Source organism: Melopsittacus undulatus, chromosome 2 (genome assembly GCF_012275295.1).
Source record: "Melopsittacus undulatus isolate bMelUnd1 chromosome 2, bMelUnd1.mat.Z, whole genome shotgun sequence".
NCBI classification, from domain to species: domain Eukaryota; kingdom Metazoa; phylum Chordata; class Aves; order Psittaciformes; family Psittaculidae; genus Melopsittacus; species Melopsittacus undulatus.
This window is the reverse complement of record NC_047528.1, coordinates 73,637,918-73,655,332: the sequence shown is the minus strand read 5'-3', so window position 1 is coordinate 73,655,332 and position 17,415 is coordinate 73,637,918. Positions and strand designations below refer to the sequence as shown.

Sequence of the window (17,415 nt, the reverse complement as noted above, 5' to 3'; positions counted from 1 at the left end):
ATCTTCCTTGAAAGGTAATGAATTTCCCAAAGGTCTGCCTTAAAGACTTCTTTGTGCAGTGGCTTTCAGTGCATCCTTGTAAATTTAAGGATGTCTGACATTGCTGGTCTTATTTTTAAACTTCTGCTGGAAAAAGTGTGTGCATTTAGATGCAATGAGTCAGACGCTCTGCCAGCGTAATTAGTTTATCTTCACTGTATTCACTGCAGGGATGTTGATAAAAGCAGTTAAGTACAACTTTGTGAGGTCCAATTCTCCACATTCTTATACTCACAAATATTAACTATATATTCTAAAATCATTGTGTGACACTTTCACATCTTGAGAACAGGTTTTCATATTAACATTATTTCAGATTTTTCTTTCATTTTTTATACTGTCTTCTCAGAAATTTGCCTTCATCTTGCAACCTCATATTTTGTGCCAGTTTTCCTAGAGCTTATTTTTACATTCCTGTGTTGCCTTGAATTATATATGTACTGGTGTCATCTGGGGTTATTAAATAGTATTTTCTGTTCTGGACATCCTGCTCTTCCTGCAAGTGCCAATTTGAAACTGCCAATGGAGGGACTATAAAAAACATTGGAAATTAATTTCCCTAACAATAGTGTGGGTGTGAATTTTACCTTTTCCTCTCAAAGGCCAACAATTTAGCTGCTTACTTAACTAAAAAACAAAAACAACCCCCCCAGCCCAACATGTCTCTATCAGTTATCGATATTGCAAATTAAAAGTAATATATTTGTGATTGACTTCATACCTGAAGATGTTGATTTTCAATCTAGGTTTGTTTTTTTTCCAACCTATGTGCTGGGTTGTGTTTTTCCCTGTTGCAACTCTTTCACTCCTGCCATATAATCAGATCCTGCGGTCTGTTCTGTCTCTATTTGGCACAGCTCTGTAAAGAGACAGAGTGGTGGTTCTATCTTTAGCATATATTGAATTCTGTGGGCCCAGAAGGCTTTCAATGGCAGCTGGAATTCAGCTAATGAGAGAAGGTCCTTTTCTCTGCTTCCCATTCTGCACTCCCTCTGCAACTGGTGAAGACCTAGCTTGGTCTGGACTACATAAAATTGTATTACACCAAAAGAACTCCAGCGTATGAGTAATTCCACATTAGGTTGCTTCTCATTTGACCCACCAGTTCAAAACTGTTCCTGTGTTTGGTAATTTATTGGAAATAAGCTAATTAAGGAAGGTTTACTTAACAGTTCTGAAGAAGCAGAAGTTTAAGATTTTGGAACAGTGCTACATTTTTTTTTGTATCAAGATTGTTATTCTTGCCTTGACACAGCTTCAAACCTTCAAACTTGTTTGCTGCATTGATGAGCACTGAACTAAGCCTTATCCCACTAACTCAGCAGAACTTTTTCAGAATGAGTTGACATGCTGACAAAGAACATATGACACAAAATTTACTACATTTTACTAAAAATATTTGATATTTCTATATAATGGGTAATTTGTAACTGGTATTACATGGTGTGAGTTTTGCTGCATGTTCATAGGAACTGTTAAAGCTTTTCAGCTACTTAAGCCAGCTCAGGACACAGACTAAATTTATCTCTTTATCTCAAGTAGTACTATGAGACAGAATTGTGAGTTAGCACCCAACACCCTGAGTACTCACAAGTACCTGATAACTACTTTTGCCAGGTCAGGAGCAGAACAGCATGTACTATACTAAAGTTTCTGCTGGTCAGTGCTGCTTGCAATGGAAGCCCAGCTAAAGGTATCTTGCCTTGCCTCTCCTTTAGTGAGTGGGACAATATGATGCTGCAGAAGTGAAGCTAGATAGAGAGCTTGCCTGTCTGCCCTTTTTGCCTGGGAGTTGCTTAATGTGTGATAAGGAGTGTGGCAGATGCCTGCAGTGAGCAGCAAGGTCAGAACTACTCTGGTACTTCTGTGTATGCTGAAGTCACTCATAACTCTGAGGGCAGGTTAAACTGAGGTTTGATATGGTCGATCTGACCATTACTAGTTGATAACTGGAGTTAACAGAATAGGTAACCCTAGTTAAGTAATCTCCAGTTAAGGTAAAACTGCCAAAGTTTGGTGTACTTGCGGACCTTTATCTTTTAACTTGAATTAATTCTCTAAGAATCCTCTAAAACTATCAGGATCCCAGACATGACTTTGGTCTTGTTTATAAGTATCTTTGCTCCCAGTGATGCTTGGATTTACATTTGACACCACCTCCTCTGGCTGCCCTTACCTCTTAGGTTTCCACAGGGCAGACTCTAAGAGGTTACTTCTTCAGGGAGAGAATCTTAATTTTCCTAAAGACCATATGACTTTCTCATGCACACACATACACAGAGATTATAGATGTGGAACTGGGTATTCAGAGGAAGGTGTAAAAATCCAGCACCTGACTTTTCTTGCATCCCAAATAGCAATTCCACTTCCTTACATCTAGCTGTACCATTGTGTCTTTGGACTTTTACTGCCTTTAAAACCAGTTCATATATGGACCTCCTCTCTTCCTCTCATGCCACTCAGAAGACCTTAAGAAATTGAGTGCAGAACCCAGTTTTATGAGTCCACCATATGTGATAGTCCTGATGCTGTTTGGGTTGAGCACAGTGTGTATTCCTCAAAGGTGGAAAGTGAAAGGCAGAATTGGAATGGAGGCTGTCTGTGACATTCAGTTATTACAATAAAAAGGTAGTCTACACCCTACCCTAAACATACGTCATTGATGATTGTTTTTTTGCTACCACTAAAAATGAGTTTTCACGCTATAAATAACTTATTTTTTGATGCCTCATTTTGCTGAGTTTTCAGAAAAAGTGCAATTCCCATTCCATCCTATAAGGAGTCCATGTTGTATATGAAAAGACGTGTATTCCCAGAAAAGTTTATTTATCATAGAATCATAGAGTGTTTGGAAGTGACCTTAAAGATCACTTAGTTTCCCCCCCCCCCGCCACAGCTTCCACTAGACCAGGTTGCTCAAAGCCCTATCTAACCTGGCTTTATGTTTTATTTATTTATATATGAGTAATATTTATACTATCCTTATAACATTGCAGTTCTTACTGAGTCTTGCTGTATTTCCACATGAAATTCTCAAACTGTCCTCAGAACCCCGTCTTAAAGCCCTGAAACCAAATATAAGGTTTTGGGATTAATTCTCTATAATCCTTACTAATTTTGTAAATTTCGCATCTTTTGCTAAATCACCTCCACCAGGGAATTTTATCCCCAAGGCTCAAGAAACTTTAGAAAAACATTTTTCTACTTCCTTTGAATGCTTCCTGGAAAGGATTCTACTGTGCTTAACCACAGTAAAAGGCCTTTGCATATCACATAGGAATTCCCAGTGACATGTGTCTACTGAGCTATGTTTGGGGAATAAGAAGGACAAATATTCCTGTTAAGTGCTCTTAATGCACCTCGCTCTATGAGTTGCAGCTGCTTTGAGCTGTTATGCAAGTGTGCAGGACTAGACTGTCACTGGAGGGATCACTGAATAGTCTCCACATTGGCTAGTGTGAATGGACAGTAATACCCTCACACAGTGTGCTGTGTGTTGAGCCCTAGAAATACTTGGTTTGTGTTGTACTTTAAAACATACAACTGGATCCTTCCACCTGAAAAAACAGACCAGTCAAGAGTAGTCAGTCCTGGATTAAGTGCAATAGTGCTTTAAATCAAGTTTTCCTTCTATCCACGCTTTGCCTCTGAGCTAGACAGTGCCAGAATTACGCAAACTCCTTTCTTGGTTGCAGTTGTGAGAAAAAAATTATTATTGCTTTCAAATGGGAAACCAAATGGATATATTTTTCTGATCTTTTCTTCCTTTCCATGTGACATAGTCAGTGTTGAAGCTTATCATAAGTTAAAAGGAAATATATTTCAGGAAGCCTTTAATTAAAATCTTGGCAGCACATCATTGTAACATTTTTTTCTGCAGCTCATTTCAATAAGATTTCTTGTACTGATAGGAATTTTTATGGATAGTGACTACTTTTCACGTTGGTAGATAAAGCCCTTGCAGAAGCAAAGCCATGATATCAAGGCTGTTTTTCAGACATCAGATTTGCCTGATTGTTCCCTAAGATCAAAAGGCAGATTTCCATTTGGAGTGGAACAGAGAGACTACAAGCTTCTGAACTGATACTAAGTTAGAAGCAAAGACTCTGGAGGTACGAATTTGCAGGTTTGTGTTTCTCCACACTTTTGTTTTAACTCAGGAAAGGTGTAACTCAGTGATGACACTTCAGCTCTAGGATTTTTCTTTTTGCCTGTTTGTTTATTTTCATGAAAGCCACTGAGAGGCAGCAAATAGAAGCTGATCTCATTGTTAAAATCTAAACAAAAAATAAGTCTATTGCTAGCTTTTCTTTGAAGTTGCACTTGGGGTTCAGCGTTATCTTGCACAAGGAACTAAGCTTCAGGAATGAGGAAATTGCCCTCCCTAAAGAAGGGAAAGCAGACACCAGGCTAATGCTAAGGATGATTGAACTATTTACCACCAAGACAAAAAAAAAGCTTTGCAACAAACCATTTCCAAAGCCTGTGGATTCACACATGCACTCTGTTTCTTCCGGCAGACAGGCACTTGCTCTTGATGTAAATGGCAGGCTGTATTTTACTACTTCCTGCTCATGTCATTGTGTAATTTACTTTATAATCTGACATGAGGAAATCAGTGCTTCTGGAGCTCGTGTGGCTCCGACTCGCAGGAGATGTTGCCACTTCACCGGGAGACTGTGAACGGTTTCTGCGTCACACTGATGTTTCGGTAGTTTCAACCGGACATTTACATTTTCTTGCCGAAGTCCTGGGAGCCTGTTAAGCTTTAAGCAGACCCAGAGCAGTTAGATGAGAATGGGAATAATCTCTCACACCGCAAATTGACTTCCCTCTTTGTAGCCCTAGACACTGTTTCCAGCTGCTTTCAGTCTTTTAAATCCTTGAAAGCTTTCCTAATCCTCATGTAGGCAGCCTTTATGTGCTCTGCCTCCCTCCCCTTTCTCCTGATTGGCGAGGCTGTTTCATGGCCCAATTCAGCCAACTACTACATCCCTGGGCTGTGGTTTGAAATAAGAGCCAGGCGGACAGTTGCCTCCCCGCTCCTGACTTTTAATAGGCTGGGGAAAGAAGGCTGGGAAACTTGACATTGTCTTAAGACTTTCCCCCCCACCCTCAGCAAAAGATAAAAAGGTGTGTGTGTGGAAATAATAGGGAGGGAAGAGAAGGAGGGAGGGAAACTCGCTTACAGTGGGAACTTGATGGATTTCTGCCCTGCCGACAGAAGCGTGGTGTGAGCAGCCCCATACCGGCTGGATGGATGATGGGAATCTCACCATGAGGCAGGTAAGGAGCTGCAGCCTCGCAGATCCCCGGGTAGTACCATTTGGAAGGTTTTTGCCTAATTCTTCTGGTCGGCAGCAATGCCATGCAGGTCATTGTGTGGTTATGGGTTTGTATGGGGCATGAGAGTGGTTTGTGAGGGCTGTAAGTCAACTCCAGTTTGCCATGCTTTAAACGCATTGTGTAGTCTGTCTTGCAGCCCTGTTTGTGACATGAGAAAGGAAAGAACTTGCTGTGTTATAAGCCTAAATATGCCAATAATTCACCCCAGGGATAATTTATTAAAGAGCTCTGCATGAGTTCCCTGCCTGTCAGGGCTTTAATCCTCTGATTTTGTTTTAAAATGTAGTAGTTTCAAGCTGTCTTACAGCTTCACAAAAGTACTCTAAAATGGGTTTTCTAGGGATTTCTTTTTTTCCCCCCCAAGATTATTCAAATGAGGTTCGTTGGGTTTCTTGGTTGTTTTTTTTTTTTTTTTTTTAAGACTTCTATTCACCTGAGGAGACAAAAGGAGCATTTATTCTTCTTACACTCCCAGTTAAAAGGCACAGTGGCAAAATGATTTTGATTCTCACTGTGCATAGTTTTACAACAATGCATGGTTATAAGAGCCTTGTGGGAGCAAGGAAAACTGGCTGGGCTGTATCTTAAGACTGAATCAGAGATCTGTCCCAGTTTGGAAACCCTTGCCAGTCCACTTCCGAAACTTGCACTTCATATGTTGTTTTCTAGGTAGGCAATGGGTAAATATGAGGAAATGAGAGAAGTTTTCTAGGTTTTTTTCTGTGTGGGTGTTATTCATTCAGATCTCAGTAGGACTTTCATAGTGCATGTCCAGGGAAAGCACGTGTGAGGATTTTGCACCTGTAGTGCAAATGGACCATTTGTTTTCTGCTTGCTTTCTGAAACCATGGTGGGAAAACTCAGCTTCCTTACATCAGTTTTCCTAAAGTTACAGGAGGTGGGGAAGAGTGAAGAAAGAGAGAATATAGGTGATGGGAGCAGGAAAGGTATTTTCCATCAGCCAAAAAAAAAAACAACAACAAAAAAAAACCCAAAATGCTTTTATAACTCTTCAAAGATAGAGGGCAATTCTTGTCCTTGCAAAGCAAAATGAAGGGCATTTTATATATGCAGGTTGCTCAGTTGGATGCATGTAGTCATCAGAAACCATTATCCCCACAAGAGGGTACTTTGGCACAGGGGGTTGCCAATGAGGAATGAGAAAGAAGCAGGAATGTTTCAGGATGGCAGTAATAAAAAGTAAAAAGCTCTGTGAAACCTGCACTTTACTCTCCTGAAATATTTCTGCCTAAAGAATAAAGCTTCACGGGTAATGAAGATTATTGGGTTGAAAGAGCAAAGCAAGTAAGGCAGAATAGGGAAAAGGGAAAAATGCTAATGCACACACGCACCCTCCCTCCCTCCCTCTCCAAGGGAAGGGGGAGAGACATTCCAGCCTAAAAAAAGGTGCAGGCACAGGCGGGCTTATCCCTGCAGGGCCTGTCCCGTCCTTGTAGGTGCGTGCCTCCCCTCCTTCCCCCACCGGAGCACAGCGAGGGGTCCGGGCCTCCTTACATCCCCCTCCTCTCACTCTCTGCCCGAGGGATTTTGGGAGGGAGGGAGGGAGGGAAGCAGCAGCTGAAGCGCTGCCAGAGCTTGTTTAAACACCTGCCCTGTGAGCGCGGTTTCTCTCCCCCGTGCCAAGTGAACAATGTAGAGGTATTTCTCTTGGTTTGATGGTTGTGTTGTGCACAATTATTTGCCGTTTGGCAGGGCAAGTCCATGTGTGCTGCTAGGGGCCCAGAGACAAGACCCAGGGATGTGGAAGTCAAGGAAGAGGTGCGTTAGCCCCTGGCAGCAGACTTCATGTTTTAGTGGGACGAGAAGGTGATGATGAGCTATTAATTAACTGCATGAAATGTTTAAGAAATCCATTATGGCAGATGCTTAGGAACAGGAAAGTCATGTGCAGCTGGAGCCCTTGCTCCTGCTTCTAGTTTGAAACTGTGGGAAAGAGGAGCATGCAGAAGGTGACTTGTCTGTTGGCCTTTTTATGGTCCCCCTATCCAAAGCAAAAGAGAGCATTTTTAACCTGCTCTTCCACCTTGCAGCCCTCCCTCCCTCCTTGTTCTGTTACTTTCCCTGCCCTTCCCCAGTGCTCCCTTCCTCATCCTTAGACCAGCTAGGTCTAAGGCAGGGAGGGCGTGGGTTAACTCTTTCCTCTTCACAAACTGAGAGCAAATGCTCCCACTTTGAGAAGCTCTTGGTAGGAGTTGTATCTTAATTCTGGGTTGCAGAGTTAACCATTGTGCAGGCAGTGTGTTGCGGGTGTTGGAATGAAACCATGTATTACGGTGATGACAACCCACAGGTGCTGGACAATAGCACGTAGCAAGACAAACGCATTGATTTCTCCAAAAGAAGTGCAAGAAGTACTGTAGAAATGTAATACGCAGCCTGTGGGGTTGATAAAATTCAACCTACTTTACTACTGTGCCAGGCAAATACTCTGTAACAGGTAACAGAAGTTGTAAAGTTGTGCTGAGATTTGTAAATGAGACTGTGTAAAGAAGCAGCCATTTTTAGGTGACAGTTGAAGACCTCAGAAGCAGGTGTCTCCTTGCAGCCTGATAGAATGACCTCACATATAAGTCTCAATAACCAAAATGGGAAACTTTCAATCCTACTTCTGTGCATATGACACCTGGGAAAGTACACTGGTCACAGTTTACCTGTAAGAGCATCCACAGGAAATATACCCATTTGAGTATGCTAGCATGCTGTAAGACTAGTGTTAGGAAGTAGAAGTACAATTTTTTCCACAGGTATCTAACATAGTTGCTAAAGAAAAAAGCCCAAATAACCTGTTAAGAAGAAATACTTTACAGGTAACACATTTTCTGCTTTGCAGAGTATTTGACTCAGTTTATTATTTAAAAAGCAATTCCTAAGTAAGGAAGCTCACAAGTGATGGGAATTCTTGAGAATATGCTTGGTCTTAATGTGGTAAAGAAGTGATTTTGTGTGGCTGGACACAGTTAAGTGGTTGGATTCCCTGAGTTTGCTGCAGAACTAGAGAGGGCACTGTGGTCTCTGTTTTAACTTCCCTAAGCCTGCTTCACAGAAAATCAAAAGTTTGATTAATTATAATACTTCATTTTCACTCTTACCCACAATATGTCTCTGAAGTGCAGTTCATGGAAGCAGCATTGACAAACAAATGCAGCTCCTTATTTTGGCCTCTTTCTATTGAAGTCCCGCTGACTTTGATCGAGGTAGACTTGCACTCTTTGTCACATAATGAGATTCAACAGAAAGACTGTTAACTTGACAGGCCACCTAAAAATGAAAAACTGTGGTTTTAAGGCACATTAAGTGAATACAATTACTTATCATGACTGTAGTCATATAACTTTTAGTGTGCATGTAATTCACCAAGTGAATAAATGCTGCATGCAATTTCAGTGCAAAACACATGCAAAATTCAAAAATCTTGCCTTTTCCTTACAGCTGTTGAAGTTCTTAGCATGTGTTTCTTATTTCCTATTTTCTTTTGCATACCTTTTAAAACCCTTAATGCGTTCCTCAGTAGAAAAGCTGTATTCTTACCCTGGAGTGCTGTAATCCTTCGCCTTGCTTTCAGAAATTCTCCTTTAAAGTTGATTCTGTGATGTTTTGTTGTTTGTTTGGTCTGCAAAGGAAGAATGAGCATCTCAGAGAATGCTGCTTTTTTGTGTGTATACCATGACAAATAGAGAAAACAAGTGTGCAGAGTCCGGAGGCTGGGAGTGTATCAGTTAATTAGTGGCTGGACATTGCTCAGTAGGAAGCCTGGTGAGGATTTTTGTGCGTGTGTGTATGTGTGTTGTCTGCTGCCTTTGATCACTTGTGTGGTAAATAGACATGCAGGGTAGCTATAGCAACATGTGCTGTAGGTTGGTGGGAACAGAGGGGATGGGTTCCCCGGACAAAGGGTAGTTTGTTAGAGTGGTTGGTTCTGATTAGAAAAAGGTGGCACCAATCAGGGCATTTAAAAACATCAGTTTTGCAAGATGCAAATAGATGTTACCGGTTTCAAAGTAATGTTTATTTCTGTAGCTCTGGAAGAGCAGATCATATGGAAGATTGGGGAGGAAGGGGGAGGGATAATAAAAAGCAGAAACAAAACCCCGTAATACTTTTGAATATAAAAAATTCATGCTGTATGTGTTTTTTCTGGTGTTGCTGCACCCTCTTTACGTTTTACAAGAAAACATTTGTAGAATACAAATTACCACGGATGGTGTTACAGATAGTAGTGTTTTTAAAAGACGGCTTTAGGGATGCAATGATGATAACTAGATGTTCCATGTGTTACCTGATGATCCATTAGCTTTCTCCAGTTCTAAACGTCCTGTGTACAATCTGTGATCGAAAGATACTGTACCTATTTCAGCAGTCTGCCTGTAGAGGTCAGACTTGAAGTTCCCTAAATCTTCCCATGGTAGAATTTCAACCTAAAGCTATAAAAATACAAAACCAGGCATAGCCACTTTCCTCATTAACTTTATGTGGAATACTCTTAAAATAACGTTGGTTTGTCAGTGTCGGGTTATTAAGTAACACCGCACTCCACACTGATGGCAGCCTGAATTGCATCAAAATTCAGCTTCATCTCACGTCTTGAACAGAACCCAACCTAAAGCTTTTATTAGTGTCTGAATTATTTAGATGTGTATCTTCCTCTCTCTGATCCCCACCAGGCCTCCTACCTTTGATGCGATCAGTCTCTGGCTCTTTCCCTCCCGCCTGCCGGGCACTCTGCTGTGCTGGCTGCCGGCTTCCCACCCCTGCCTGATCCCAGGACTTCCCCACTGGGGAGGGACAGGGAGGCAGCTGGCGGCACGGAGGGCTTCCACAGCTTCTGAGCTCTGCAAAAAGTTGTCAGACCTTAGAGTCCCACCACTGAGTAGCACCAGAGGTAAGGGGTCTGCTGGAGCCTGGGGTCGAGGAAAATGAACTGCTGGGAAAGAGATGCTGGCGGTGGTAAATGCTCAGGGGATATGCTGAAGCTCAGCAAATGCTTCAGCATTTGGAGAAACAATTTGATTTGGCTGTGGGTGAAGACTGAGCTGAAAGGAGCAGACCTGTATTTGCATACAACTGTGTGAATATCCTTTTGAATGTGTGCCGGAGTTTGTTTGAACTGAATTTCAGACTTCTCAGGGTACTCCATTCCTCAGGCAGTTCTTGGGTTCACAGTCTTTTATTACAGACATGCAGCTTAGAGCTCGTAATGCTTTAGCAAGCTGTAAGGACTTACTGTATATCCCTGAGATCCCTGGCTTGCAGTGCAGAATCCACCCTGTATGGGTGGCGTTGGGGGGCGATGGGAAAGGCACTGAAGGGTAGGAAGCTGATTTTGATCTCTTTCCTAAACAATAAAAATAGCTCTTAATTCTTTAAAATTATTTCCTATTTGTTGTCCTGTTATAGTTGTTTATCATTATTATTCATATCTTCCCAGAGGGATGTGGGAGGACAAAAAAGCTGGCAAATAGGTGATGTTTGTTTGGCCCTGAGGTATGATAAAACTTTTTTGATTGCATAAGTGTTGACATAGCTGGAAGCTAGAAAAACTTTAAGGTAGTAAAACAAACAAAAGATAGTCCAGGCTTTTATTCTTGGTTTAGTGGAACAGTAAATGAGGAGATCCACGGGGCTGCTAGGATGTTTTTGTTGTAGTGTAATAAACTGTAATGAAAATGTTTATGGAGGGGTATTTCATGACTCCAGAAAGGAGCTGGTAACATGCTATGACAGTTGCTCCACATTTTGGGGTAGGGAGGCTCACATATTTCTCATGCCTCTGGAGGCACCAACAGCTTCCCATCACACTGACCCCCAGCTGCTTTGTGTTGCTCATGCACCTGCAGGCCTGTGGCATCACCCACCACCTCCTTTTGGCACCCCTGCTCCCAGAGCAGGTGCACATGACTAATGGTATTAACTTGGCTCTTTGGGTCTGCAAGTATTTAATTACTGAACAGCTGCAGCAGGAGCTCTGAGAGACCCCACCAGAGAGGTAGGTTGGACTCATTTGTGATACTGGTGAGCTGATGCACTACATAGGTGAAGAGACAATCTGCTCAGATGAGACTCACCTCCCTTCCCCCACCCCCCCCATCTTTGGGATCTCCTTTTTTTCTTTGTTTTTTTTTTTTTTATTAGAATCTTAGCTGAGAGTGTTTTCTTCCAAAAATGGTGAGAAATCAGTATTTTATGGCAAAATGGTTCTCAGAAAAGTTCTGGTTTTGGTGGTCATAAAGCCAGCCAGCATCTGTTTCAAGGTGCTCTTATCACCAAACAAGCTTCAAAAGTGTTTGAGGGGATTTATCATTGAAACGTATTGGTATTTTTCACTTAAGATTACTCTGTTATTGTATAATCTATGTATTCTACAGGAAGATGTAAGCTCTATTGGCACCTTCTGCTTTGTGGACCACCACGGTCTGCCAGCTGTCTCCTGCCCCAGCTTTTTTCCTCCTTCCTGACTAGCTCCAGCTCTCTGGGTGTAGCTGGGGCCTCAAGCTCTCAGCCTTGTGTCTGGTCCTACCTCAGCTCTGGAGGCAGGGATACAGACAGATATCACTCTCGCTTCTCATGTTTCTTTTCTTGTGGGAGTCATGAGAAGCTGTAGGCGGAAACCTACACAACTGTTAGTCCCACAGACAAATACACGTGCTGTAAATCTGATGTGCAGAGGAATGATGAGAGCAGGGGAAGGGAAGGTTGCCCTGAGCAAGGAAAAGGACTATCCCTTTCAAAGCACTGGAAGTGGGTAAAGCTCTTGGGCAGGAGCACGTGATGGCCAGGCACAGACCATATTTGTCCATGAGGTGTTCAGGAGAGTGTGTATGCCTGGGTTCTGCCTTGCATTAAGTGGCATCAAAATTAGCATGCGTGTTGCTTGCTGACAGATGTTAGCTATGCAGACATTGTTTTTGACAAATAATTACTGAATTTATGAAGTTTAAATTTTGACCTGTCTGCAGAGTTGTGCTATTCCACCACCAGCCTTAGTAACACCTATTGTAACAAGTGACTGTAAAGAGTTAATGACTTAATTTCTAACTGGTTAACCTCAGAATTATAGTTTATGCAGAGATTTCAAATGCAGTTCAAAAGTGCACTATATTGTTTTGGTCTAATTAACACAACATGGTGATAAGACATTAAAGCAGAGTGACAACACTATACATTGATAACAGGGGACATTAATGCCCGCAGACAGAGTCTACATTGTAAAAATCTGGAAAAAAAAGGCTTATTATGTTAGATAGGTCAATGTGATTTGACCTAGTTTTGCTTTGCTGCTTGGAAATTATGTCAGTATTCGTTATGTCATCTCGTTGGATGAGCAATTTAACATCCTTTTTGCATTGCAGCCTTGTCCTAATATTTTATATATATTTACTTGCTCTCTGAAAGGATCCTTCAGGCTAACTCTAGAGATCTGGGAAAAACTGATACAAAACAAAACCTTCTGAAACTGGTTTCCCTTTTATACATGTCCTCTGTGCAACAAACAGGAGTGAATTTAGTCACAACAAAATTCTAGCTACAAATTCTGAAAAGTATCTTGTCCCTTTTGCATGTAAAGCTCATTAAAAAAGAATGGCTGTGCTAACTCATGTAGCCATGTATGTTTTTCCTGTGCAGGTTTTTCATAGGTAGAAAATAACATATTTAACTTTACTAGGATGTTTATGTAAAACAGGTGATTAAAGGAATCATGCCTTGTACTTTCCTTGTGAAATGCAAGGTCTCATATGAAGTCATCAGTATTTCTCTTGGGAAAACCGAGGTTGTTTTTTTCAGTCTTCAACAAAATCACAAGGACTTTCCTTCATATTTATGCTGTTTTGGAGGTTTTTTTCCTCTCTTCTTCCATCTCGACTTGTAAGGCAAGCTTTTTCGTTGCCAGGAATCTAATTGTGGTACATCAGGGAACAACTAGAGGATTAAATGCTACTGTGTTTTTCTGCAATGGAAAAACAATCTGTTGCCGTTACAGTATTTTGGTATAGGGCTAGCAAAGAAAAACTCTTTTTTCCGTAGCTTTACCTATCTGCACATAGCTGTGGTCCTTACTGATGTGTAGCCAGTGTAGGATATTGCAAGGTTGTATCTTTTGCTTCTTATCCTTTCTTGATCTAAGATGGGCACCTCTGAACCCTGATTTTTTTCCTGCTGAAGTCAGTGGGATTGGGAAGATGGGGTGGGTCCCCCCTTCAAAATACTGTGTTATCACAGTTATTCAAGTACGCCCATTAGTAAATTTGCACCCTTGTGACCTGAACAGAACAACTGGAGCTGTGAGAGCAGGCTTCCTTTCCCATTTATTGTTTGGTGGGTTTTTTTTAGTTTTAAATTTCATTCATATTTTCTTAAATAAGCAGAAATTTGTTCTTGGGTTTCAGTAGAGCTTGTTCCTTGCAGTGCTGATATATTTTCATGAGCTAAGAGCTGTACAGGTTCCTCAGTGATGCTTCACAAATGCATCTGATCTTCAAAAGGTCCCACTTACTCAGATATTTTTAGCTCAAGTAAAATTTACAATTGTAATCACTATCTGAAGGCTTTGAGTATACTTCAGATGCAAATGCTCTTACATCCCTTGTTAACCAGCTTAATTGGAACAAAAGCCTGATATGAATGAGCATTCAGAGGTGCCTCTTCTGTGCTGTAACATTTGTTCTTGATCCCTAATTAAGCCTTGTTACTGAAGGTTAAAGAATTCTTTCGCAATATAACTCCCCTTGAATGTCTTGACTGCAGAAGCAGCTCTCATGAGAGAAGCCGGTTATTGCCTCCCCTGCTCCTCCTCCCTTTAAAGACAAAGTGTAAACTGCTTATGAAAGATTAGGAATTACTAGAAATAAATATCTTGTATTGCCAGAGTAGTAGAAGTCTCATGCTTGAGGGAGTTGATGACTCCAGACTCACACCATACAACTTGCAAGACTATGCACAGATAGGGATTCACAGGAAAATTCTGATTGGGCTCTGGAGATTATGTGGTCCAACCTTCTCTTTAACACAGGTCACTACAGCAACTTATTCAAGCAATCTTCAGCATTTCCAGCACATGAAGTCCACCACTTCAGGGGCAGCTGCTTCCAATCTCCATCTGCTTTTATGGGGAAGAAGTTATTTATTTATTTTTCTTATATCCAGGTAGAATTTCCCTTGAAGCTGCTCTTGCCCACTGCCTCCTGTCCTGTCAGCAGGTCTTTGTGAAGAAAGTAGCTCCATTTTCTCTATTACTACTTTTTAGATATTCAGGAAGTGTTATTAGATCCCCCTTGATTCTTCTCCAGGATAAGCAAACCTGGTTCCTCCAGCCTTTCTTCATATATTGTTCTCCAATCCCCTAATAATCCTGGTGACCCCCATTGGACCTTTCACAACTTCTCCAAGTAAGGGGACCAAACCTGGTCATAGTATTCCAGCTGCGGCCTAATAAGTGCCAAGTAGACTGAAATAGCCATATTCCTTGGTTTACTGACTGTGCTTTTGCTGGTGCAGCCCAGTAGACTGCTGGACACCTTCTTTGCTAGAGCACACCATGGTCTCCTGCTCACCTTGCTGCCTGCCACCATGGCCAGGTCCCTTTCAGCAGAACTGCTCCTCAGCCTGTCAGTTCGTCCCCAGCTTGTGCTGCTGCTTGGGATTACTTCTTTCCAGGTGCAGGACATTACATTTATCTTTGTTAAAGCTCACATTATGGCTGAGTTAAGAAAGGTGCTTCCTGGCCCACATAGGAAAAAAAAAAAGCAAAGCAAACCAAAACACAAACCCACAAAAAAACCTTTCTCTCTTTAGCTTGATTTTATTGCATGATTGCCCACAAAAGGCTTTACTTGTTTCTCAAGCATCATCTATCTTTCTGGACCAAAAATCCTGGCGTATTAGATCATGGATCTTGTCTAATTTGTCTATTTCCATGATTTTTTCTATTGTCTGTTTCTATGAATTTATACTTGTAAATACTGCAGAGGAATTAGCTTTAGGAAGACAGATTGTGTCGTTGTGGTCTAGAAAATCTGGAAACTGTTACCAGAGAAAACAGGTTTGTGAAGAAATGCATTTCAGTTTCCTATTTGTCTTGAGCTGATGAGGTAGGTATGCCCCAAGAGAGACTAATAACAAATAGTGTTGTGGGTTTTTTTTTTCCCCAAGCTTCTCTTGTATTTTCAGACTAATTCCAGTACATTCTCCTAGTCCAGTGATTTATTTTATTTTACTTACCTCTTTGGATTGAGCCTTGTTGCCCCTCCACCCAGACCCTGCTTTGAGATTTCTGTTACTGTCTTCTCACTTCCTTGTCTCCAGTTTTTTGACTTTTGTCTTTAACCTCCTGCTCCTTCCCCAGACATCTGGACAACACTAGAGCTCACGAACTGTAGGATAAACCCAGAAGGAAAAGTGGTCTTGAAGGAAGAGAAGATAGACCATCCCAATCCCTCTCCTTTTCAAATGTGCTTTTAACCTCACCAGGAGAGGTAGGCTTTGCCAGCCTAACATGCCTATCCTGTCACTGTGCAGCTAGAAGTATGGCAAAGAAGAAAACTGGTAGCACTTTTTAGAATTTCTCTTCCTTATATCAATGAACTGAAATTAGAAGTTTTCCTTTGCAATCTTAAACCTGAAAATGTTTTTTTACTCTTTCTGAACATCTTTTTGACATTGTGCCCTTGGTTAGCGCTATGCCAACGATTGACTAAATGGGTTTGCCTTTTTGAGGTGCTTTTAGAAGAGGTAGAGGAAGGGGAAAAGAAAAAGAAAGGGGCAGCTCTGTCTGTTTGTGTGCTATTTCTACATAACAACAGAGGAAGCAGCTTTCTATTTTTCTTGACAGCAGTACATTTTTAAATACCAGGGTGCATTCCTGAGACTAGACTAGGTTACTCAGAAAATAAAGTACAGAAGAGAGGGACAGAGAGAGGCCCAGAGGGAAAACAACTATGTGGGAGAGGAGATCAGGAGGAGCCCGCAGAGAAAGAAAAGATTACCAGACTCTTTTCTTAAAATTGGATTAGGAAAGCAGAAGAAGCAGCCTTTATATAGAAATTGAGGATGAAAATAGAATTTTTTTTCAGTGCTACAGAATCAGAAGTTGCCTTGCTAAGCGCAGATGTGAGGGGAGGAATAGTTCGTAAACTTCAAGAGCCTGGAGGCAAAGAGAAGGAAGGCAGCAGACAGCAAGGTAAGGAGGATGTAGCACCTCTGAAGGCATAAAAAGGGGGTTAAACACACACCAACAGTCACTGCAATTTCTCATTCTTCCTCCATTATTCTGTCTAATTTATCTCTTGAAAGAATCATTTCTGATGGTACTTGTCCTTTATAGGCCTCTTTGCTTTGCAGTGTAAAGGCGTAATGGGATGATCAATGGAGTTTTGTTGTATAAATCATCTGGGAAACTGTTTTCTTGGCAAGCCTTTCATTCTAACAGATATTGAAAAGTCACTGCAATATTCCTGGGTGTTAAGGTTTTAACATTTCTAAAAGCAGCTAAAATGTAAGGCTTAGTTTTCTGATCAAACTGCAAGTTTTTAGGCTTTTTCATTCCTGAGGTCATTATTTAGTGTGAGTAAATATATGTTTTTTGTCATTCCCTAAAACCCTGACCTGAGGGCTAGAGGTATACATAATCTGTTTAAAAGTCATATGTACCAATAACTTTATGCATCTTCATTATTAAAATTTGTAAGTCAGAATTAATGGGACAGCATTGTTGTAAAAAAATCTGTGCATTTTTTTTTTAACCATAAAGTGCTGTTAGGAAAAAGAGCTTCATATTTTTGTGACTTTTGATGTTGTGATACATCATCTCAGCGAAAAGTACTATGAAAGATGTGACACCAGTTAGAAGTTTTATGATATGGACAGGTACTGTACAATGCTGTTTTCGAGGCCAGGCATAAGTCCAGCCATTAGAATTCAAAGGTGACTGACTTAAGTAATTTTCCCAGCTGTGGACTGTTTCATTTTAAAGTGCTATGCAAAGACTTATCCATTAGAGATCTAAAAAATAGGTGTTAG

The 17,415-nt window shown here is 41.1% G+C and overlaps 1 protein-coding gene across 1 annotated transcript in view; it reads left to right on the top strand.

Moving 5' to 3' along the window:
- The first annotated feature begins 5,213 nt into the window (after window positions 1-5,213).
- The window catches only part of MID1 (midline 1), a 147,867-nt gene continuing 135,665 nt past the window's right edge, over window positions 5,214-17,415 (top strand). The window contains exon 1 of the mRNA XM_005151430.4: window positions 5,214-5,325. The gene's annotated coding sequence lies outside the window, so the exon portion shown is untranslated. The remainder of the gene's footprint in view (window positions 5,326-17,415) is intronic.